Below are 10475 nucleotides of genomic sequence, written 5' to 3'. Positions count from 1 at the left end.
AATAAAGCGAACTCAGACCTGGCTGCTGCTGCTCAGCTTCTGAATTGCTGACAGACTATACAATGATATAATTTCAGACTGTTAATTGTGTCCTCAACCTTGTTGCTAACCATCTGTGCTAACAGTTTTGCTCTCTTTTTTAACATGAAGAAGTGCCATTTTAAATTTCACTTTCCTTGTAAAATTGAAGTGTTAAAAAAAAAAAAAAAAAGAACACATAGGTGCTTAGGCTGTTTTACTCAAGAATATTCCTTCACATGTCTTTCTTTGGAAGCCATCACCTTTCTTTGTCAGCATTCAGATGTATTTTTATAATGCAAAAAAGGGGAAAAGAGAAGTTCATAAGAGAAAGAGTAAAGGATAAAAATAAAGCAAAACTTGCCCTCCACCTTTACTAAGATAATCCTGGCTCATTCATCTCAAGACCTTAAATACCTGTTTCCTTGCCTACATTTTCTCCAGAGATATAGTAAAACCTACTTGTGTATCGAAAACCATTGCTGCCCTATTTTTTAATCAAGAGAGGACATTACTAACTCAAAACTGATGTCTGTGCCTTTTAGTAGCTTAGTATTGAAAGAGGCAATAAGTAGGTGGGCAGGTATGTAGAATATCCATCAACAGAGATGGATAAACTGAGAGAACAGTCAATGGATGAGCAGTTATGAGCATGCGGAGACAAATTTTCCTTCTTTCAGTCATCAGTGGGATGTTCAATGGGTATCCTTAGATTCCAGCTTTAGGTTTCCCTTATATACAATTTTAAATAAACTTTAATTTCAAAATAATTTTGGATTTACAGGGAAGTTGTAAACAGAGTACAGAGAGTTTTTGTGTATTCCAAACCCAGTTTCCCCTATTGTTAATATCTTATATTACTGTAGCTCATTTGTCAAAACTAATGAACCAGTATTGATATATTATTATTCACTAAACCCCATACTTGATTCAGATTTTGTTAGTTTTTACTAAATGTCCTTTTTCTGTTCCAGGACACCACATTACATTTACTTATCATGTCTACTTAGGTTACTCATGCTGTGACAGTTTCTCAGACTTCCTTTTTTTAGTGAACTTGAGATTATTGAGGATTAATGGCCAGATATTCTAAGAATATCCTTCAGTTTGGATTGTTTGATAACATTGTCCAGGTTAGACTCAGGACATGGCATTTTGGGAGGCAGACCAAAGGCAGACCAAAGTCATCACGTCATAATCAAGGATACAGGCTATCACCCTGACTCATCACTGTTGATGTTAACGTTTATCACCTGGCAGAGGCAGTGTTTACCAGGTTTCTCTACTGTAAAATTCCTCTTTTTCCCTATTTCCATACTGTTCTGTTTGGGAGGAGGTCATTATGTGCAGCTTACACTTAAGGAATTGGAAGTTATGCTCCTTGTCTTTGAGGGTGAAGTATCTACATAAATTATTATTCTGTATGGAACATCTGTCTTTTCTCCCTATTTATTTATTTAGTAGTGTATTCATAAAAGTATGCATTCATGGGTATTCATTTTATACACTGAACTATAATGTGATACTACAATTATTTTGTTGATCAAATTATTCCATTATATGTTACTCAAAATGGCCATTGGGAGCTCTTTCAGTTGGCTCTGTTTTTATTTTGATACATCCCTGTTCTTTTGCATTTTTTTTCTTTTTATTATTTTTTTAGAGAGAAGGTCTTGCTCTGTTGCCCAGGCTAGAGTGCAGTGTGTCGTCGTGGCTCATTGCAGCCTAAAATTCCTGGGCTCAAGTGATTCTCCTCCCTCAGCCTCCTGAGTAACTAGGACTACAGGCACATGCCACCATGCCTGGCTAATTTTTTAAAATTATTTGTAGAGATGGGGTGTAGATATGTTTCTCAGGCTGGTCTTGAACTCCTGGCCACAAGTGATCCTTGCACCTCCCAAAGTGCTGGGATTACAGGTGCAAGCTACTGCACCCAGCTCTTTTGCTTTGTTAAACACTTCATTACTTTCTGGCAAGTGAGATCCACTGGGTTCATCTTGTGTATTTCCTCTCCTAGTTCTAGAACCAGCTGTTCCTCTAAGGAGCCCTGGTTCCTTTTATTGGAGAATAATATTAGAATTCCTTTACATTTTGAGTGGAAAAGGTATTGATTGGATGTTTAGGAATGAAAAGAACTCTAGGATTGATTGTTGTTAAGGAAGGCAATTGGCAAAAAATGTGTCCCTTGATAGTCTGTTTGACAACTACCATGGAAGACTCCTCCTTATCCCCTCACAAAATAAAGCATATGTGAAAGGAAGGATTTAAGATTTTTATATCAAGATTTTTCCTCAAGTTTTTGAGGAACGAAGAGGCAGCTCATTGTTCCCATGCCTTACAGCACCTCACAATATGCCTGGATTTAATAAATTCTTGATAAATATTTACTGACCGATCGCAGATGACCATGAATCTAAATTTTTATTTGCTATATACAGAAGACAAGAAAAGGTAAATGTCAAAGATTTATAAACTCTGTCTTAAAGTTCCATTTCCTCATATGCAATTCTATTTTTTAAGATGCAGTCTGTATGCTGTAAAGATTAAGTCTGATTCATAAGTCATATTAAAAATTTATATTCGTAAGTGATATTAAATTCATTATTTGTGAAATGTGTTTGAGAATGGCTTTTGATTTGACAGTAACGTCACAATTATTTCTTTTCTCTTATTGTTTTAAATCTCATAATGCCCCTACTCTCCCACACACAGAATTTTGCCACACTTAAGTGATTCTTCTCAGCATAAAAAGCATTGGGAGAACATAAAAGTGCTGTGAAGAAGATATTCCTGAGCATGACATCAATCTTTCAGCATTTGCAGATCACTTAATGGATACTTAGTATTCAAAAGAATTGCCAATTTTAGATACATTAAAATGTTTATTATAATTAAAATATAAAATTATTTCATAACTTCAAGAAGGATAATGCTGTTTATATCTAACTCAAGGATAAAGGGTTTTAATGGGCTTTGTTTCTTAGTAAAATTAAATCTAAACTTTCAATTCTATCTATCAAGATTTGCAGCAAGCATTCAGAGGCTCTTTTGATAGTTTGAATACTAAAATATTTCTCACTGAATCCAGCCTCTAGTGTTCCATCAGATATTAGCATAACATGCTTAACGCTAAAAGGTTAAATGATTCAACTCACTCAACTATAAGGAAATCAAGGTAAATGGCTTATGGCTTTCTAATTACCCTTTGGTGATATTTTACTCTGAAACATATTTCTTAATGATGTAATGCAGCACATGGATGTGATTTTAAAATATGCCCAATGATATCCCATCAATAAATTTCTCAGGCCAGTAGGAGATAAAAAAGATTGTTAAGTATTGGAAAAAGTCAATCTATAAGTGATCAGGTCTTTTGCATGATTTTCTTTTGGTCTCATGAAGAAATCCTATTGCCTTCATCTCAGAAAAGTCATTTTTCTAGCAATGAGTAATTGCTTCAGGCTCTGCTAGATGTTGAATGTATCACTGAGATATGCTACTTAAGAAAGTCACTTGAAATCAAAGAGATGACAGGATTAGTCTTGGGAAGAAATGTTTGTTTCCTACTTTTTCATTTCAAAAATACCATTGTTTTCTTTTACTTCCTTTCTTTCTTTTCTTAAATTGTGGTAAGAACACTTAGTAGGATCTACCCTTTTATCAATACCCTTTTTACATACACAATACAATATTGTTCACTACCAGCACAAAGTTGTACAGCAGGATAACTGAAACTTTATATCTCTCTGTATATCTTCTCTGTATAACTGAAACTTTATATCCACTGAATAGCAACTCCCTAATTTCCCCTCCCCCCAATAACTTTCAACAACCCACAGTTTTACATTTGCTGGGTATCTTTATACAGTATACTTAGTGTCCATAACATTATTACATTCCTAATGGTCATTATGTCCTTTGATGCTGAGTCATGGTCTGGATTAGTCAGATTGGCTGGCCAACTGGTCTCCAGCCTAAAGCAGTTTGAGTATTGGCAGTAAGGTGCAAACTCTGGTATTCCCTTATTAACACCCTTTCTTGGGGCACAATAACTGTGTTCATTCACTTCTAATACCAATAGAACATTGTCTGAGTCTACAATATTGTTCAAAAGAATAATAGGCAGTAAGTAAACATCTCTATTAGCACGAATTTTCAGTGAACGAAATGTCACATGTATACACACGTGCACATACACACACCATTCATATGCTTACATTTATTTATACAATACACACTTGAGCTTTCATGTTATTGTAGATAAAGATATCAGCTGGAATACTCATATGATAGTTCCTTTTCCACATTGACTGCCATTTATATTATATGACATTCAATAAAGTCATTAGATAAAGTGATTTTGCCAATAACTTGTTCTGCTTTCTTTCCAAGCAACATATTAGTTCTTAACTCTGCAATAAGTTTTTGCAGCAATAAAGTGACTTGTACTTTTTTGAAATGCCAGGAAATTTTAATGTGTTGTGTACCTATTTGATAAGGTTACATAAAAGACAATGCACTGAGGACCAGGGACAAATGAATTGCAATTGGTCCTAAAAAATACAATTTAGATTATTCATCAAAAATAATTAAAATTTTCTGGAAACAAATTAATTAATACCAATCAAAAATTAAATTGTGCATACTATAGGAGAGAGGTAGGATAGTATAATGGTATTCATATGGGTTTTGGAATCAATTGGTCCTGGTTATAATTCCTGCTTTCTGTGGACTATTGGCAAATTATTAATATAATTAATGGTGTAATTAATGGAACATTAACATTCACACCAGATTTCATTTTTCTTCCATTTTATTTAATATCAATGTTGCAAACACAAGAAAACAGGTTAACTCTCTTGTAATATTTATAAAATTACATAACAACAATATCTCTCATGGCAGAGAAAGTCAAATTTTAACTTCTTTATCTTTGTCTTTGTCAATTAAATAATTATTTTTCAAATATAAGAATCAAAAATTGAACTTCCGAAAACCATGCTGAGATTCTTACCACCTCTTCCGCCTCCTAATAAGGTGTTATCAAAGGAAGTCTTGGTTAATTTTTTTCAATTGACGTCTAATTTACTTAAATTTTGATTCTAGCCAAAGCTAAGCCCTATAAGTATGGTAAAAATTAAAATCCTTAAAAATTTAGGTTAAAAATTAAAGGCTTAATTATACAAAAAAGAGAAATGCTCAAAAATAAGAACTTTTGGGAATGCTATTGTTAATTGACTGATATTTCACCAGTAAACTTCTCTGAAAGTATTTACTTACTATACTATATAGTATCTATATTTCTCTGACTTATGAAAAGTATAAAAGTAATTTAGGAACATATTTTTATTATTAAAATTTAAATTATTCAGGATTATATGGAATAAACAATTAATACCCAATTAAATTCTTCCGCTCTTTGAACCCATTCTCTTCCCCAATATATAACTACCTTTGTCTCAGTTTAGCATATATCATTTTAGGATTTTTTCAATAACTTCTTTTTGTTTGGTTTTTTAAATTTTTTCAATAACTTCATACATATTCATATGTATCCAAATATATTTATACATATATATGTGCTTTTTTAGATAATTGAGACTCATTTATTTTATTCTGAGACTTGCTTTTTATACTGAATATTTTGATTTTGATACTTTAATCTGTCTTTATAGATTCACCAAATTATTTTCAATGGTTGCTTAGTATTGATTGGTAAGAATATACCATTTTATATTTTCCTCTTATTCTATTTATTGACATTTTGATTTTGTCATTCTAAAATTGCAATAAACATTTTTATGCAGGCATCTCAGTGGTGTATACAAGTGTTTTTTTAGTTTGTTTTTTTTTTAGGCAGAGTTTCACTCTGTTGCCCAGGCTAGAGTGTCAGCCTAGCTCGCAGCAACCTCAAACTCCTGGGCTCAAGCAATCCTCCTGCCTCAGCCTCTGGAGTAGCTGGGACTACAGGCATGCGCCACCATGCCCGGCTAATTTTTCTTTATATTTTTAGTTGTCTAGCTAATTTCTTTTTATTTTTAGTAGAGACAGGGGTCTTTCTCTTGCTCAGGCTGGTCTCGAACTTCTGAGCTCAAATGACCCACCCACCTCGGCCTCCCAGAGTGCTAGGATTACAGGCACGAGCCTCCATGCCCGGCCATATACAAGTGTTTCTGATATATAAATTACCACAGGTAGAATAACTGGGTCAAATGATGCTCTTTAAATTTTTATGTTTCACCACCATGTTATGCAAAAGGGCTCAAATCATTTCTACCTAAAATCAAATTTCTACCAACGCTTGGCAACAATGGATGTTATGAACTATTCAAAATTGTACTAATGAAAAAAATATTTCATGAAACCACAAAACTTGCATTTGTCTATTAATTAGTAAGGTTAGGTATTTTTCATTTCTTTATGGATCATTTTTATTTCATTTGTAAAATAATTATTCCTACTTTGTCCTTTTCTATTGTGTTGTTTACCTTTTCATAATTTGTAGACACTATTCACATGTGAAAAATTGAGCTTTTGTCTAATTTTTTTGTAAATATCATCCTCCAGGTTTTTAAATTTTAAAAAGTTTTGTTTATACTATCTGTTGTTGTAATACTGAAATTTTTGCTAATTATGCAGTTGAACCTGTTACTTTTAAAATTTATCAGTTTTAAATTTGACTTAAGAAGTCCTTTATGATTATTTAAAGAAAAAAATAGTTTCTAGCAAGAGAAATTATCACTTCTCAGACCAAATAATAATATGCTCATAATAATGTTTTTTCATGAATTATTATTTAGGTTAATAAGTCTTGACCTTAGATTTAAATTTTCTGCTTAATTATTTAATGTTATTACAGATGGTTTATTTCCATTTTAATCATCAATTTATATTTCTCATTCACTGCCTGGCATGCTCTAGCCTCTACAAGAAAGTTAAAGAATGCAGAGATGATATTACCTCTACTTCCTTGGAACTTATTTAGGTGAAACAAGTATGTTTATAATAAGTAAATGACACGAATTAAAGTGCAGTTTGGATTTACAAATATATGTATATAAAGACCACACTCTATCTCCTAGTGGGAACCAGAGGCAGAGAGGCCTTTGCTTTGAATTCCCTGAACAACTCATTGCATGTAATTGATACTTTGCAATAATTTCCAGATCTACAGACCAGCATAAAGGTGGCATAAGTATTTTTCTGCTTTGTTGAGTGAGTGCTTTGAAGGCCTCAGAACTGTAGGGAAGCAAAGAATAATGCCTAAGGTTACGGAGCAGATTTAACCTGTGCTTAGGGGAGAGAGATAAGAGATGCTTAAGCACTATTGGGGGCAGAAGGGGAGAAGAGTCATGTCAGCGCCCAGGACAGTACAAAGCGGGAGGGAGAACAGGAGCCAAGGTCAACCTTCATTCACTGACAAGCTTAAATATGGTGTGGGTGTGTTTTTTCATTCCCTACCTTACTCAGCAGAGAACCTGACAGTGAAATTACAAAAGTATGAATTAATGATATAGAAAGCAAAGCAACCATAACCTCAAATAAAGGAAAGCAGGCTCTAGCTCTAAAATGACTTTAGGATTTTTAGTGAAAGGAAACTGACTAAATGCAACTGTGACCATTAGCACTTGCACCGGGCTCCAAGAGTGTGGGTTGAGGGTCAGAGGACCTCAGTTCTAGCCCTGCCCCCTCCTTGCTAGGTATCCTTGGCTCCACTACCTCATCTTTCTTAGCTGTAACTCCCTCTATTATTCCTAATATTAGGAATAATGTTAATTAACTCCCTATTAAGTAATTGTAAAGACTGACCTCACATATATTAAATGCCAGCACAGTGCTTTGCACATAGACAATACCAAATTTAAAAATGCTAACAGGCTTGGCGTTGTGGCTCACACCTGTAATCCTAGCACTCTGGGAGGCTGAGGTGGGAGGATCATTTGAGGTCAGGAGTTCCCGACCATCCTGAGCAAGAATGAGACCCCATCTCCACTAAAAACTGAAGAAATTAACCAGGCACAGTAGCCCCCAGCTCTAGTCCTAACTACTTGGGAGGCTGAGGCTGGAGGATCTCTTCAGCCCAGGAATTTGAGGTTGCAGTGAGCTGTGATGATGCCATTGCACTCTAGCCTGGGTGACAGAGAGAGACTCTGTCTCAAAAAAAAAAAAATGCTAACAGTTATTGTTATAATAATTATTAGGTATTTTTGTAGTCAGCCTATTTCAATTATTTATTCTCACGATGAGATTAAGATAGAGAAGGAATTATTATTATCATCCTTAAGTGAACAAAATGAGATAAACCGACTTGCCTAATAAGGTGACAAAGACATTGAGCTTTTGACCTTAGGCCTCATGGGTCTTTTGGTTATGCAATTCTGAAGAAAAGTCAACGTGATAAGAGACAAGAAATAAACACAAGTGAGATTTATTATTAATGTAGTTCCTCCTGGGTAGAAAGAGCGTGCTATGTGTTTTCTATACATAATTTCGTTATATCATTACCATCCTGTGAAATAGGATTCCCATTTTACAGATAAAGGAGGTGAGACTCCTGCAGCTTAAACTACTCATGTAAGGTTACATCTGCCAGTAAATGGAAGAAATAGGAGTCACTTGTTATTCTGTCTAGTCTTAGAATGTAAGCTCTTTTCATGAGGTCAGGCAGGAATCAGTCATCTATTGATGGTGCTGTAATGTAGAAGAGTGAGACAGAATGGAAGACAGAAATATCATCTGCAGTGAGTTAACCTGGATCTATCTTGTGAACACATTTCTCAAAAAGAAAAATATATTAGATCTTTTTGGAAGGTTTAGAAAAAAAAAAAGAGGAGCAGAGTTATTTTCTGCATGGTGGAAGAACAGTGGGGTGAAAGTAGAATGAGATAAGCCAATATTTCAGAAACTCAATGTCATTTAAAAAAGAAGAGGAGGTGCTAAAAATTGTTGACTGTGGAGAAGAACAAAATTCAGGAGGATGAGTGCCAGAAAAGGAGTTTGGAACTGGCAGAGGCAACCCTCTGGGAGGAGATTGGAAGCCGTTCTCAAATAGAATATAGGGAAGTCAGGACATAATTTATATTAAAGAGAGAAAAAGAGAGACAATACAAAAAAGAAAAACAAAAAAAGATCTTCAAATGCTCTCTATAAGTATAAATTTAGAGAAAAGCAGTCTTATGAACTAAAATGTTTAATGAAAAGATAACATTTATAATTCCATGAAAATGTAAAATTTTATGATCTTTTGATACTGATGTAGGAAACAAGTTTTCTTTGACAACGTCATTAACTTACATAAAATGTACTTACCTTTATATATTAGTTCTACTCCTTTTTTCAATGAATACTAATGTTGCACATTTATTTCACTGTTGGATACTGACATAGTATTTATCCAGCAGAAGATTGCATTAAAAGCAAACTTATTTCCTTGTATTCCTTATGGGGAATGCTTCTTGCCATTCTCTTATCATTTCCCCCATGATTTTTTTTTTTTAATCATAAGGTTGTTTCAAACATAGCTTGAGAGTAAAATGTCCCCACACTCCTAAGAAATGGCTGATTTTTCTGTAGCTGTGGTAGCAAGTAGTCACCAGAAGCAGTTTTAAAACTGCTTACTAATCAATGGCAGTTCTAGAAACCATCAGAACGGATTTTACACAAATTTGAAGAATTGAGGGCACTGCATCTCAGAAAACATGCATTTTCAAGTCAATCAATTAGTAACAATCCCAACTTCTGAAAGGCAGTTGATCAGAAAAAGACTCACTCCAAAGAACAAACTTCTGGAAGTTAATTAATCAATGACATTCTCGCCTGAGAAACCATGTTTCTACAAATGACATCAATGCACTTATTCCTCTGAAAGTCTGCCAGTCACTGAATTCCACTCTTCCCCGAAAACCCTGTATAAAATCTGTAGTCCTTTCTGCTCTGAGAGAGAGCCTGTGTCTGACCAGTATATTTTGCCCGGTTTAAAATAAGGGCTAAGTAATTTTTAAAATAAAGGCTAAGATATTGAGGCTTAGTTTTAATCCTTTTGACAGTTGAACACTCTGAAGGTTAGAATTTATGCAACAGTCTTGAAAAGAATATATATCGTCATATCTTTTGTCTCGATAATTTAATTTCTAGAAATTTGTCCAAATTGACACTCTGCAGAATCTTCGTTATGCATTTTTACATTTAATTCTCACAACCACTCTACAATATTATTCACCAGGTAGGTAGCACAGTAGGAAGGCTTAGTATAAAAGAGACAGGTCTTATAAAAAGGAACTCTTCTGAATAGTCTCTTAAACAAAAACATAACAAACAAAACAAGTGAAATAGACTTTAATATGACAGAAGAGATTTAAATTAGAAAAAAGTCAGAGCCCTAAACATTCAATATGATAGAGAGGTAGATTTGGGGATATTCTTTTCAAAGCATATTTATGTATTGTAACAGATATCAA

This window comes from Propithecus coquereli, unplaced genomic scaffold, assembly GCF_000956105.1.
Source record: "Propithecus coquereli isolate 6110/MARCELLA unplaced genomic scaffold, Pcoq_1.0 Scaffold74, whole genome shotgun sequence".
NCBI classification, from domain to species: Eukaryota; Metazoa; Chordata; class Mammalia; order Primates; family Indriidae; genus Propithecus; species Propithecus coquereli.
This window is presented reverse-complemented; position numbering follows the sequence as displayed.